This window comes from Rhodnius prolixus, unplaced genomic scaffold (assembly GCF_049639745.1).
Source record: "Rhodnius prolixus isolate KJV_2025 unplaced genomic scaffold, Rpr scaffold_6, whole genome shotgun sequence".
In the NCBI taxonomy this organism is placed as follows: domain Eukaryota; kingdom Metazoa; phylum Arthropoda; class Insecta; order Hemiptera; family Reduviidae; genus Rhodnius; species Rhodnius prolixus.
The window spans coordinates 14,658,268-14,674,223 of record NW_027411634.1 but is presented as its reverse complement, the minus strand read 5'-3'; the positions used below and the strand labels follow the sequence as shown (position 1 = coordinate 14,674,223).

Below are 15,956 nucleotides of genomic sequence, written 5' to 3'. Positions count from 1 at the left end.
CAAGAGCAAATTGGAGGGACTGAAATTCCTATACGGCTGAGATGGTGGGGCGAGAAGTTATGGTTGAAGCGCAGTCGTATCAAAGTAGTAGTGAACTTTCTACGTTCTGCGAAGTCAGAGTACCACGGTTTTTTAGGTATTGTCGGCTGCAGTGAGGTGTAAAATTTACCTTTGGCATATTTTGATTTTTCGTAATCTATAGACCATGCCCTGTAGTAGGAACGTTTAGAGAAGTTCTTTATATCTGAAGGTAACAGTTTCTCGAGCTTTAGATTCTCCAGGCGTATTGCCTCTTTTGCCTTAGAGTCTGCAATTTCATTGCCAGTTATCCCTGAGTGGCCCCTAATCCATATCAATCGAACTGTCTTTCCGCTAAGACCCGCTCTCTTCAGGAGGTGGACAGTTTCGAGCACCGTGAAATCGGCTTTATGCCCGGGGCATTTAAGCTTGTTGAGCACACTCTTGCTATCAGAAAGTATGACAACTGTTTGTGCCTCTGTCGAGGCCACTAGATTTGCGCATTTATTGATGGCAGTGAGTTCAGCCGAAAAGACTGAGGCATGGCGGTGTAACTTATATAGTCTACTGAGGTTGGTTTGCGGGTCATACACTGAACATCCCACCCCTTCAGGGGATTTAGACCCATCAGTGTAGAGGAAGTACGCACTTGGGAACCTGGCATTTAGTTTTGCCGATAAGTATTCATTATTTGCCGATTCAGAGATACTTTTATCATACTGGTAGAAGTTAGTTATGACACATTCTGGAGCTCCCAGTGTACACTCAAGGTCAAAAGAAAATGTTGGGAGATGGGTACTCCGGTGTAGGGACAGCATGAATTGCGACAGAGACCAGAACTGATGTACAAGAATTGGTGTACTTTTTTTATACCAATAACTTTCAGTGAGGATTCGGGGAGCTAGTCTGCTTATTTTCTGAATGACGGGTTGATTCAACAAGGGCAGTCTGTCAGCGATGTAGCGCGAGGCTAGTAGGTTCCTTCTTATTTTCAAAGGAGGTTCCTTTGCCTCCGTTAGTAAGGCGTTAATGGGGGTTGAGTTGAGAGCGCCCAGGCATATACGAAGGGCTTTGTGTTGGATGCGGTCAATCTTTTGGAGATGTGTAGAAGCGGAATCCCCATAGAGAAAGCAGCCGTAATCAATCCTGGAGCGAATTAGCTGACGGTATAACATCAAGGATATTTTTATATCTGCTCCATACATTTTATGATTCATAAATCTCAAAATATTCAGACTCTGTTCACACTTAGCTATGAGATATTCTATGTGAGTCCTCCAGAGGAGTTTCCCATCCAAATACATTCCCAAAGTTTTCATCACTGTTTCTAGTCGTAAACTGCATCTCCCGAGAACTACCGGGGATGTCGCATTATATTTTCTACGTCTCGTGAAGATGGTTACACTGCTCTTGCTATCAGAGATAGACATGCCTACACTGATGCACCAGTCATTAAAAGCGTACATAGCCGAATCCAGAGCATCAGTGGCTGCTTTGAGTGACTTCGCTTTACTATATAGGATGATATCATCTGCAAACTGGGAAATTTTGATGGAAGGACACAGCGTCGTACACATATCCGCCGTATATAGGTTAAACAGAATGGGACTAAGTACCGCCCCTTGTGGTAATCCATTGTGGGTATGACGTGGCCCATATGTTTTCCCTTTATGACGTACTGATATCAGCCGTCTCTTTACTCTTTACGTAATACAAAATGTTTAACGCAGTATTCTTTGTTTTGTTTTTTTATCCCCTTTTTAGATATATTATTTAATGATAAACAAATCTATGTGTGTATAAATTATGATTAATTCAGAAGGCTGTGAGAAGAAATGTAGGGATTAGAAAACGGATTATATATATTCCATTGCATCTAATTTCGATTTAATTGTTGTATTTGCCCAATTATCGTCGCCAATATAGTAATTAGGAAATGAACTTTACTAAAACTACTAACACTGCCTATTGCATATTTGTGCATACTAATAATTTCAGGAACATACTATCTTCTCTACCAATTGTTTTAATCAGATGAGATAAATATAATAATTAGATCATTATTAAATACAGTCGTACTTAATTCGAAATTTAAATTAATTTTTAGCACAAAACTTTGCAAAGTTTCTATCCTTGAATGAAAATTCTATACCCTTATATTGTCGAAATTCTAAATACTTATTGTCAAATCTTCGGCAATTAAAGTTAGACTTAAGAAATTTGTTTTTATTATTTGAAGCTCGATATTGTATAAAGAAAGACCTGTAAATTGTGTTCTTTGAAAAGTTTCAACAAAGAGGTTTATTGCTGCCCTTAATTACGAGGGTCGTTTCAAAAGTCCGTGCAAAAATAAAAACTACTTAATTTTTTGGGGGTAAACCTTTTTTATTTTTCAACATAGTCTCCTTTTAGGCTTATTCACTTCGTCCAACGCTGCTCTAGTTTGTTGATCCCTTCCGAATAATAGGATTTGTCCAAGTCTGAAAAATAGCCATTCGTATCTGCAATCACCTCCTCGTTTGAATAAAATCTTTTTCCCGCCAGCCATTTCTTCATATTGGGGAACAAATAGTCCGAGGGAGCCAAGTCTGGAGAATAGGAGGGATGTGAAACGAGTTGGAACCCTATTTCCATTAATTTTGCGACCACAACTGCTGAGGTGTAAGCTGGTGCGTTGTCGTGATGGAAAAGGACTTTTTTTGTGGGCCAATCGTGGGCGTTTTTCTAGCAGCTCGGTTTTTAAACGGTCCAATAACGATGAATAATATGCACCTGTAATAGTTTTACCCTTTTCCAGATAGTCGATGAGGATTATTCCTTGCGAATCCCAAAAGACAGTCGCCATAATCTTTCCGGCCGAAGGAACGGTCTTCGCCTTTTTTGGCGCAGATTCCCCCTTGGTAACCCATTGTTTAGATTGTTCTTTGGTCTCAGGAGTGTAGTGATGTATCCATGTTTCATCCACAGTGACGAAACGACGCTTAAAGTCCTGCGGATTCTTCTGGAACAGCTGCAAACCGCCCTTGCAACACTTCACACGATTTCGTTTTTGGTCAAGCGTGAGCAATCGCGGCACCCATCTTGTGGATAGCTTTGTAATGTCCAAATGTTGATGCAAAATATTATGTACCCGTTCATTCGAGATGCCCACAGCACTAGCAATCTCACGCACCTTCACTCTTCTGTCATCCATCACCATATCATGGATTTTATCAATGATTTCTGGAGTAGTAACCTCAACAGGGCGTCCAGAACGTTCAGCGTCACTTGTGCCCATATGGCCACTCCGAAAATTTTGAAACCACTTATAAACTGTTCTAATCGAAGGTGCAGAGTCACCATAATGTTTATCTAGCTTCTCTTTAGTCTCCTCAGGCGTTTTGCCTTTCATAAAGTAGTGTTTAATCAACACACGAAATTCTTTTTCGTCCATTTTTTGAAAATCACTCGACTTCCTCGATTCAAACGAATGCCAAACACAAAGAAATAGACCGATCTGGCTGAAACTTGGTGTGTGTTCTTCCAAGAGATGCTACTAACTAAACATAACCTCGATACGCGCCAGTGGTGCTATCTCTCTGACTTTGCACGGACTTTTCAAACGACCCTCGTATAATAATTTTAATTTAACTAAAATGTTGCTATATTGCCGTTCGCTGCAGAACTTGATTTAACTCCATTAAACAAAAAAGTGGAGAAATGCGAGGAAATAATGTACATTATTTTTTATAATTCCTGTTTACGATTTAAATTCAAATAAATTTACTGTCATCATTCAGCGGCTGCTACTGAATTTGAGTTGAATTATGCCAACGAATTATAGAGTAAGGAGTTAATCAAAATGGCTTCTGAAATAAATTATTTATTATTCAATGGACAAACAAATTTTTGTCATTTATTGGAAGCAAGATGGCTATAAAATTCAGGACGAATCGAGAAGTGATTGAACTGTTCGGTGAGCCCGATGTAGTAGCCACTATAAAGTCTGGTGGACTACGATGACTGGGACATTTGCACCGAATGGAGGAGACGAGAGGTCCCAGGAAAGCACTATATGGACACCCTGGTGGAAAAAAACCGAGGGGTAGGCCTCGACTAGCATGGTTGAGCGACGTACAGGACGATTTGGAAGCCCTTGGTCAGTAGAGATGGAGAACGTCGGCAAGAGACAGAGATAGGTGGAGAGCTGTAGTGGCTGAGGCTCGGGTCCTTCATGGACCGTTATAGCCCTTGAGTAAGTATTTATTTATTTGTTTTGTGAAATCACATACAAAGAGTTGAACTAATGAATACAAAAGTAAACTAATATTCGTACTTCCAAAAACAGAATAAGTATAAAAAGAAACTTTCATTAAATAAGTACTAATAAAAAATATAAATTAAACTGAATAAACTAGAAACATGAAACTGAAGATAACATAAAATTAAGATTAAATAGGCAAATTACAATTTAAATCAATAAAGTTGGGCTCTTCTTCTCAGACATTCTTTTAAATAAATAAGAACATAATTCATGATAAATTGTATCATTTGATCCTAACAGAGAGTATGTACAAAAAAGAACATCTTTCTAAATATTTCTGTCTAATTGAGTAATACGCTGGACAAATAAATAAAGTTTTTGGCAGCAGGCCCTTATCAACCCGGATGCAGAATCACCAGACTTCAATTTGGGTCTTTGCTTAGCGCCGCGTGGAATAGGGCAGTCACTGTTGGAAATGGCAGCGTGGGATTTTCTGCATGCGGAATTTATCCATACGATCCGCAAAAAATTCCAGAACATGGTTATACCATTTCTGACAATATGAAAGAAAATTTGAATGCCACACAAGAAGTTAACGCACCTCTGGCAATAGCTTCAACGAGCAGCAGCGGTGCCATCACTTCTTTTGAAGAAATTAGTCCTATCCCCAGATTTCAGAAACCCAAGCAAACTCGAAGAAAGAAACAAACTGCTGAAGTCCTTACGACGGTGGAGAAACGGGAGATATTGAGAAGAAAGGCTACTCTGCCGAAAAAAAAGGGGGGAAAGTACTGCAGAAAAAGGAAAGGAAGGACAGTTCATCTTCAGCAACCTCCGCTCCCGATAATTTGGTAATGACCAGTGGTGAGAGTGACATTGAAGAGGAGGACGATGATTTTTGTATTGAGTGTAAAGGATATTTTTATGATAGGAAGGGTCCAAAATGCGATTGGCTTCAATGCATTACATGCAAGAGATGGCTACATGGCAGCAAAGACAATTTGCATTGCAAAAAATGTTAAAAATTAAACAAAAAATGTCTTTTGTTCGGTGTTCCTTCCCCTCAGTGTTTAATGAGAATATTTTGCTGTTTACCTAACATTAAATTTGTAATTTTTTCTTTCTCAATTTATATCTTGAGATATTGTTGCATCTTCCCCCGCATCAACTGGCATCTTCCCCATATGATGGGAATACACTAATATATATATGTAATTAAAGAAGAAAAAACAACCTGGACGTTGATACATTTGGTGTTGTTTTTCGATAACCCAGTTTCCTACAAAACGGAAATAAGTGTTAAGTGTGGCATCTTCCCCCATATATATATATATATGTAATTAAAGAATAAAAAACAACCTGGACGTTGATACATTTGGTGTTGTTTTTCGATAACCCAGATTCCTACAGAACGGAAATAAGTGTTAGGTGTGGCATCTTCCCCCATATATATATATATATATGTAATTAAAGAATAAAAAACAACCTGGACGTTGATACATTTGGTGTTGTTTTTCGATAACCCAGTTTCCTACAAAACGGAAATAAGTGTTAAGTGTGGCATCTTCCCCCATATATATATATATATATGTAATTAAAGAATAAAAAACAACCTGGACGTTGATACATTTGGTGTTGTTTTTCGATAACCCAGTTTCCTACAAAACGGAAATAAGTGTTAGGTGTGGCATCTTCCCCCCAACTTACCTTATATATGGCAAATCTTCATACATTTTCAAATCACAAAACTGACAGAAAATTTTTGGATTGATTATGTACTTAATATTTCTGATATTTAATGAAATACTATATTGACCTGCTGTTCTTAACTGCGCAAATACTCTTGTTACTGCTAACGGTACTTTATGTAGAAGGTAATTTGTAGTTTGCAAACTATAGTCATAGTTGAGACTAAAATTGGAGTTATTGAGAGATTCAATATCTAAGTTCATTAAATATAGTTCATATTTGGATAGTACTATAGGGATTATTTTCTTAAAAACAACGGGATCTTCTATAGACAAGACATGTGCTTGATCAACACTCTGCAACAAAATAGAAAGCGGAGAGAACCAATTATATTTGGGTAAATTATGAACTTTGGCATAGTTCCTGAGTTGCTCAAGGCAAGCTTTTGGATATCTATTTCCATTCATGCTGAACAATTTTAAAAGCCAGAGAGTCCTTTTCAAAATATTCATTATTATATGAGTTGTACCAGTCTCCAACCTTATTACATAATTAGGTATAGTTTTCGCCAACAAAAGGAGCCTCTTATAATAATTAATGCGGATTTTTTCTAAACTATCGGCATATCTCAGTCCCCAAATTTCTGAACCATACAGCAGAGAGGGCACAAGTAATGGTGTTAATCTTAATTATTATGGTAAATTTATTAGAAATATAAAAAGCTATGACTGAACTAAGTGCTTTGACACTTAAATTTAAGATATTTAAAAAAGTGGAGTTAATCGATTTGTGCTGTGAACGGCTCAAATATATGTACGAACTAAGTTCGACGCTATGCCTTAACTACACGGTACCCACAGAAAACGCACCCTTATTTAGCCTAGGAAATAAGGGTAAACTTGCATGCGGTTTTACCTAGCCTTATCAGTTTTTCCTCGTTTACTTCAGCTTTCCATCATTGTGGTGTGTGCTGAGTGTTAAAAGTGATTCTCAATATCCACAAAATAAATAAATAAAAAAAGATGAGATAGGATAGAGTGCATCAACTGGTCAGGATGGAAGGTTATACAGTATGAACTGATGGAGTTAGTGGTGCCTGCACGAAGTAGTACCTGAGGAGCGAGTTGAAAGAAGGTTTAAAGGACCAAACTAGTAGCTTTTCTTCTCAGATGGAGCGTGAATCTAGGAAGCACAAAAGGCGTTCTACCATTATGGCGTCGTATTCTCAGCAATTCACTATCTGCTGGATCATGTTCACCCATACGTAGACACTTCAACGCATACAAGTTGAAGGAAAAAAAAAGATAGCTCGGTCGCCGTATAGTTATATAGTGACTATGCGGTCCTTCGCTTCAATATGAATGCCTATTTTCTGTTTATTCATACGTTTCTATTCACCCTCTATCTTCACCATTTCACAAACAATTTCCTTTTAAAAGAGGACAATGGCTTAACGAGCACAAAACTTTATAAGGCTTCTCTCCTTGAATAAAAATTCTATTCCTCCAATAGGAAAATAAACGAACTGTTTTTTGTTTGTAACATTGTGCTTTTTTATTATTCTTTACTCGCTTCTGATTTCACTAATTAAAAACAATGATCAGAAAGCTATTTTTAGGTTTTCAAATCTCGTATAACCTGACAACGTTGTACTTCATGGTTCCAATTAAACTGAAAGGTGATCACAAGTAAATGACACTTGGGGCGACTGGAGTAGTTCCCTAGTCAAGGAGGGTTCTTGAAGAATGGTTAAATGTATAAGGGAGTTATATGGGCATAATGGAGATTTTTTTAAATTCGCAACTGCGTAATACAAAACGCAACAAGCAAATATGATAGCGTAAAGTACATAAATGTGATATAGAAAAATAAAATAAAATAATATATAAAGAAAAAACAATGTAAAATAATAAATAAATAAGTAAACAAAATAAAATCACTGGAATGGCGTGAATGAAGGCCATCCAACGATGACCATCATAAGTCGGTTAGTGTACTCATTCGTAAATACCGAATGAGTGGAATACGAAGGATGGCCTCGTTTATCTTTCGACCAGGTGATCTAGAGGCCATCGGCGCCTCAGTCTACGAGGAGGATTTGAAGGGGAGGTTAGTGCAGGACAGGTTGTTGATTAAGGGGTTATGATGTTGGTAAAGTTTGGGTGTGGAATTTGATGCAGCGAGACTGGGGCAAGGTCAGAAACAAGATGGGATTCGCAGGTCGGTGTGGATGGTATGGTTGCTCACCTAGAAGGGTACGTCAGTGATGGTTCGAAGTATTTTTTGGACTGGAGGGTTTGGATTCTGTTTAGGTTCGAACGCTTAGCTGTTCCGTACAGTTCCAAGTCCGTAAGTCCAGATAGGAGCGAGTAGGGCTGAGTACAGTCGTTTCTTGTTTGTAAAGTGTCAGTTTTGACCGTTTGTCAAGTAGTCTCTTGAGCATTCGAAACCTCTGGTTTAGTTCAAGTCGTTTGAGTCTAGGTAAGTGGATTCCATGTGAGTCGCTTGTCAAGGTATATTCCAAGATAACGGACGGTATCCGCTACAGGAATCGGAATGTGATTCAGGTATACTGGATGGAGTATTTTTCTGTTGAGAGTGAAGGATATGCAGCGGAATTTATTTCCGTTTACCTTTATTCTAATGAAGTTAAGAAAAGAAGTTGGGATTTCAAGGACTCTATGAGATTGGAGACAAAATATGGATCCTTAAAATTGGAATTTGAAGGATTTGGGACTGAATGGATTCACTTATTTCATGGCAGGCGAATAACCATGTACAGCCCCAGGTAGCGGACAACACTGGATGCAGAAGATTTTGTAGCAATTCATCGGTATAAAGGTTTAATTTCGGAATGTTTTCACATTTCTATCGATTTAGCTCGATTCTCCATGTCTTCGAGTATGACAAATGGGATTGAAGATTCTCTCTTTTGGTTATTACAGGATCTCTTTTTAAGGAGAGAGAATAGAAGGGTGAACAGTAAAGATGGGAGGCGCCACGGTTGCCGAGCGGCTAGAGGCGAGACCTGCGATGCTAGTACGTGTTGTAGTAATGGGTTCGATTCCCGGTCTTAGGCCTTGGATTTTATTTAATGTTTAAAAGTAAAGTAGTAAAGTAATTGCCTATTTTTTCAAGGCGAGGCTTAACTTCCAACTACCTCTTGGACGGAGGCGACTAGCAAACATACTTTACTGTTAATTTCTTTTATTAACCATTAAATGAAATCCAAAGCCTAAGACCGGGGGAATCGAACCCAGTACCACTATATATATTAGCTTCGCAGGTTAGCTTTTTAAATGGGCCGTTGCCGGAGGTACTGCAATACCGGGTCAACCCGCGACAGAGTTGGAGCAAGCCCTTTAGCACTCCGTCATTTTCCAAAAATCAGTTTAATCTTCTGGGTCCCCTATGGAGAACGTACCAGACATTAAGCTGATAAGTACAGATACTACACTTAGATCTTAGCCAAAAGGTCGAGTTTATTGTTTAATATGAGAACTTTGTAGTAAAGTATGTTTGCTAGTCGCATCCGTCGAAGTCACCTAATTGGTAGTTGGACGTAAAGCTACCTGAAAAAATAGGCATTACTTTACTTTTTTTACTTTATAGTTTGAGGATGGTAAGGAACGTCCACATTGAGTTTCTGTACAAACAACAGTCTCCTACGACACCGCACTCTTCCTGGACTCTATTGAAGCAGGAAACGTTCTGCCTTTCCTGGTGGTAAATGTAGGAGTGCAAGTACCGGCAAAAACCGTACCTTTGTATCGGGCCTAACTCGCATCGGCTAACTTTGCATATTTAAGTACTTCAAGCAGGAACGTCTATGTAATTCAGGAATCAGGGTGTTCTTTTTTTGGTTACAATTTTCCTCACATACGTACATCTTAATTGTCAGTTCATTTCATGACATAAATTCTACTAAACTTACTAAATTTTTCAAGTAGATGAATGAGCAGATCAGTGCCAAATATCAAAAGACAAGTTAATGTTAGAATTAGTAAGGTCAGACGGCCATTTAAGTAACCAATATTGAAGAGTAAAGGGTTAAAAGTGTAGGGAATCTATTTAGACTCAAGCTATCAACCTGCCATTATATCAAATAGAATGACAGCCAGTTAACTTACAGTTAGCTAAACGTAGTTCAAAATTTTAGATAGTTATCTTGAGCTGGAATTCATTGCCACCATTCAAATTTCTTATTTGTTTTCTTTGTTACCGACTGATGAATTTTATAAATACCTAAATATATAATTTAGAATTATATGCTCCTTGAATAAACAAAATTTTCAAGACTTAATTCAATAAAGACTGCCACTTTTCGCAGCCTTCTGCACTTGGATTTGTGATTATGCTTGATTACTTTTTAAATTTTTTTTTTACTGAACAAATTTTAATACTTTGTTAGAGAATTCGATCGTCAGCGTAATTCTGCTTGCTTGTTTCAATAGTTTACATCTTTTTACCTGCAAGATTAGTTTTCGAATTAAGGTCAGGAGGAAAATGAAAATTAGTTATTATTGAATTTGTTTTTGTGAGCGAGTTTGTTTAGATAGATTGCTTTCATTGAAATCTAAAATTTGGCGCATAGTTCAATAGAATCTTCATCTATTTCCACTCTATATTAAAAAAATCAATATAAAAGTTTTGGAGATTAAAAGACATTTGCAAAAATATTTTAAAAGTATTTCTTCACTATAGAGGGTGAACCAGTAAGTATTGTCCATAGGCCCAATGTGTGTAGTACTCGTACATCTGAAGTGGACTTCAATGACGTATTGGCCAACTTCAACGCCACTTTACATTTTTTTTTTTTAAATCATTACTTTTTTTTGCAATAAAAATGTTATTACTCAGAAAGTTTTAGTCCGAATTCGATTCTGATGACTCGGTTAGAAAGACAGATAAATTTTCTAAAAATTGACACCATTTCGAAGCACAAGTTACGAGGGTCGTTTGAAAAGTCCGTGCAAAAATAAAAACTACTTAATTTTTTGGGGTAAACCTTTTTTATTTTTCAACATAGTCTCCTTTTAGGCTTATACACTTCGTCCAACGCTGCTCTAGTTTGTTGATCCCTTCCGAATAATAGGATTTGTCCAAGTCTGAAAAATAGCCATTCGTTTCTGCAATCACCTCCTCGTTTGAATATAATCTTTTTCCCGCCAGCCATTTCTACGCTAGCAATCTCACGCACCTTCACTCTTCTGTCATCCATCACCATATCATGGATTTTATCAATGATTTCTGGATTAGTAACCTCAACAGGGCGTCCAGAACGTTCAGCGTCACTTGTGCCCATATAGCCTCTCCGAAAATTTTGAAACCACTTATAAACTGTTCTAATCGAAGGTGCAGAGTCACCATAATGTTTATCAAGCTTCTCTTTAGTCTCCTGAGGCGTTTTGCCTTTCATAAAGTAGTGTTTAATCAACCCACGAAATTCTTTTTCGTCCATTTTTTGAAAATCACTCGACTTCCTCGATTCCAACGAATGCCAAACACAAATAATAGACCGATCTGGCTGAAACTTGGTATGTGTTCTTCCAAGAGATGCTACTAACTAAACATAACCTCGATCCGCGCCAGTGGTGCTATCTCTTTGACTTTGCACGGACTTTTCAAACGACCCTCGTATTCTCCAAACAGCCTCAATCTCCCTCCGAATGCTGGAAAAAATAAAAGTAATCGAATTTTTTTAAGAAAACTTAGTAGGCCCTTATGTGATCATTATCAGACCTAGGTGCTGGACACTTTTTATAAAAAGTTTCCTTGTTTAATGGGCTTTCAAACGGTATATCATATTCTAGGATTCCTTTTATCGTAGAACGAGAAATTACGTTTGTTTTGCAAGAAAACTTGTTTACGTGCACACAGCAGTGCTATTGTACATATTGTGTTGTTTAATTCATTGAAAACTCTTTTTAGATGGACCAATTTAGTGTTGATCAATGTTGAGGACACTTGCTGGTTGCCTTGTTGGCAATTCCTTGCCCTTATAACAGAATAATAAAAATTGAAACTCTTGAGGTAATTCATTGAATATTTGTAAGAATAGAGCCAACTTCAGATATACTTTAAAATTTCAGCAATAATTTTGCTCTCTCCATTAAATTTACAATTCCAGTGCTTACTTAATCTATTCTCTTTTAAGGAACTTGAAGAAGAAACTTGTTTTGCGTACAGTTTTTGTGTTACAATATTATTTAGTTTTATATATGGTTGGACGATGCTAAGTTTAAAAGAGAATTAGGGTTGAAAGTATTTTTTGTTTTTAGCTGCAATGCTCAGACTAAGTTATTATTCCAGAATTCCCCCCCTAATTTTTATTAAATAATACAATAGGGAGAATTTTAACATGAAAAGAAAAATACCAAATGGAAAGAAAAATATGAAAAACCGTTCTTTAACAAATATTATGTTTTTTATACAGAGCAGCCCTTATATGCTTCTGAGAAAGGAAATACTAAAAGGCTCTAATAACGTTCTCTCGCTTGTAAAAAAAGGGAAAAAAAAACAAAAGATGTTCCTCGTTCTATTATAAATTAATTAGATGGGATATTTTCCCTGGTATTACCTTAGGGCTAACATGGTCATGTCGGCAAATGCAGATTACAAGCGAGCTTCTTTGGTCTTAAATTTTCCTTGAAATATAAGTGACTAGGCGAAAAATTTCACTGAGACATTTTCTTATGAGATTAGTGGAAATGAAGGAAAAATTCGTAGTTTTCTTTTTTCTGTAAAAAAGTACGTAGAAAAAGGGCTTTTCTTTGGCTACAAAATCCTGATCTTTTTCCCTTTCCTTAAAATGAACGGATATAGAATTAGTTAAGTTTATTCTTAGTCGCTTTTTTTCTTTTTGGCTAAAAGGGACAACATCTACACAAACAGTTTTTAACGGAGATGGAGCAGTAAAGCCACACAAGAAGATGAATAACAATGGGGATAAAAAAAGATGGCGATCCAATAATACTGCCTAAGAACTTAGTTGCCTGAACTTTGAATCAGGAACTTGGAATCCAGACAATAATTTCTTACCACCTAGGCAAAATATTCAGTCAATTGGAAAATGCGTTTTACCAAGATAGGAAATATTGGTATTAGTAGATTGTTGTCCATTAAAACATCGTGAAAATGAGACAACTCCATTTTGTAAAAAAAAAAAAAAAAATTAATTAAAGCCGAATCTTATTACAAATTAACATAATTTTATATTTTTATCAATTAACAATCAATATTATTTGAATATCAGCATAAATTTGTTATTAGAAATTTATTTGGTCAACAATATTTCAAATGTGTTGATTTTGAAAGTGGGGTAAGTCCATTTTGAATTGCACTATTTTTTTATATTGCAAAATATTAAGAAGCTCTAACAGAATTTAGGGAATTATACTGCAACTATGGTAAGTTGGCAACAGTGGTGAACGATTTTTTTTTCAGCATAACTCGCGTATTCACCATTATTTGATGCACAGTTATTCAAGTTATGAAATCCTTCTGATTATGTTTTTGTGGATCTGTGAAAGTAACTTGAAAAATTGTGGAGAATTTTATAAAAGATAAATTTAATTTTTGATTTTTTGGACTAAAGAAAAATGAAATAATATTGAAATAAAATAAATAAGTAAATAGACAACTGAATTTTTTATTATTACGAGGGTCGTTTGAAAAGTCCGTGCAAAGTCAGAGAGATAGCACTACTGGCGCGTATCGAGGTTATGTTTAGTTAGTAGCATCTCTTGGAAGAACACACACCAAGTTTCAACCAGATAGGTCTATTTCTTTGTGTTTGGCATTCGTTTGAATCGAGGAAGTCGAGTGTGGAGAATTTCGTGTGTTGATTAAACACTACTTTATGAAAGGCAAAACGCCTCAGGAGACTAAAGAGAAGCTTGATAAACATTATGGTGACTCTGCACCTTCGATTAGAAATCATTGATAAAATCCATGATATGGTGATGGATGACAGAAGAGTGAAGGTGCGTGAGATTGCTAGTGCTGTGGGCATCTCGAATGAACGGGTACATAATATTTTGCATCAACATTTGGACATGACAAAGCTATCCGCAAGATGGGTGCCGCGATTGCTCACGCTTGACCAAAAACGAAATCGTGTGAAGTGTTGCAAGGACGGTTTGCAGCTGTTCCAGAAGAATCCGCAGGACTTTAAGCGTCGTTTCGTCACTGTGGATGAATCATGGATACATCACTACACTCCTGAGACCAAAGAACAATCTAAACAATGGGTTACCAAGGGGGAATCTGCGCCAAAAAAGGCGAAGACCGTTCCTTCGGCCGGAAAGATTATGGCGACTGTCTTTTGGGATTCGCAAAGAATAATCCTCATCGACTATCTGGAAAAGGGTAAAACTATTACAGGTGCATATTATTCATCGTTATTGGACCGTTTGAAAACCGAGCTGCAAGAAAAACGCCCACGATTGGCCCACAAAAAAGTCCTTTTCCATCACGACAACGCACCAGCTCACACCTCAGCAGTTGTGGTTGCTAAATTAATGGAAATAGGGTTCCAACTCGTTTCACATACCCCCCTATTCTCCAGACTTGGCTCCCTCGGACTACTATTTGTTCCCCAATATGAAGAAATGGCTGGCGGGAAAAAGATTTTATTCAAACGAGGAGGTGATTGCAGAAACGAATGGCTATTTTTCAGTCTTGGACAAATCCTATTATTCGGAAGGGATCAACAAACTAGAGCAGCGTTGGACGAAGTGTATAAGCCTAAAAGGAGACTATGTTGAAAAATAAAAAAGGTTTACCCCAAAAAATTAAGTAGTTTTTATTTTTGCACGGACTTTTCAAACGACCTTCGTAAATAATGTTTACAAATTAATGAGCGTTCAATTATTTTGTAATAAATCAGAGCTTTGTAGATATCATGGTAACAATGTTATGAAGTGTTGTCACGAACATAAACCGTATGGAAGTAAAGAGGCATCAATATATTATACTAGATCTGGTGTCTGTCAAATTCAGGTGGACAATTTGTGAGAAACATTATTATAACACTAGTGGATTAATATAGATTTTGAACAGAAATTACTTTGACAAAGCGATTACTACTTAATGGGTTAGCTAACCAGTTAAAAACCGCTCTTATTTCAGCGTTCAGATTTAAATATAAACCAATAATTTCTTGAAATAGTATTTTTATAAGTAAATCTGATGTGTAACGCTCAGTTGAATATTGGCTTATTGCCACTCTGAATTCCCAAATTTCCCTAACTTACAATTTTTTCTCTAACTTCGAACATTTGAGTAATGTTTCATTCTTACCAATACTCTTCAGTAGAAATAGAATAATAAATCTTTATTATGTTATAAATATGTACAAAAAATAAAAATAGATAAACACACGAATAATTATTGTCAATGTACGAGGTGTGGCTATTATTATTATTTATTTATTTGTTACATGGGCATAGCCCTATACAAAGGAGTTGCTACAAAAAACAAAAAGAAAAACTTGTTCATCTTACATAGCAAACAAAAGAAAACAGTACCAGTGTTATAATTTAAGTAATAATTAATAGAAATCAAAATCATCTTGCGATAAATGAGTTATTAAATATTCATATAAATCAATAATTCATATTATTAGTTAAACACTGTATTATTCATTTAGAATAAATGCCCTCAGTTTTAACACATTTTCCACATAACAGTATAATTTTTTTATATTTTCAGCGCTGATATTAGGAAATAATATTGGAAAATTAAATTGATCAACATCTTGTAAAAAACCTAAATATTTTAAACGAAATTGTAAATATATTGGGCAATTTAACAAAATATGGGACAAATCTTCAAATTGGGCGGTGTTACACAAAGTGCACTTTTCATTTGGATTTAATGTATATGTAATTTTACCAATACTAATCTTCAATACATATTTAGAGGACAAACGCAACTGAGAGAGCAATCGTATAAATTTAAAAGAAATAGGAAAATTCAAATAATTCTGTGGCTCCTGATCATT

General features: G+C 36.4%; 1 protein-coding gene and 1 non-coding gene across 4 annotated transcripts in view; both read right to left on the bottom strand.

Moving 5' to 3' along the window:
- Ten-a (Teneurin-a transmembrane protein) overlaps nt 1–15,956 on the bottom strand; it is a 1,628,256-nt gene that overhangs the window by 1,075,476 nt on the left and 536,824 nt on the right. The gene's annotated exons all lie outside the window — the stretch shown is intronic.
- Nucleotides 9,245–9,436, bottom strand: LOC141461546 (U2 spliceosomal RNA). The gene has a single exon (XR_012462973.1). It is a non-coding gene; the product is annotated as a U2 spliceosomal RNA (small nuclear RNA).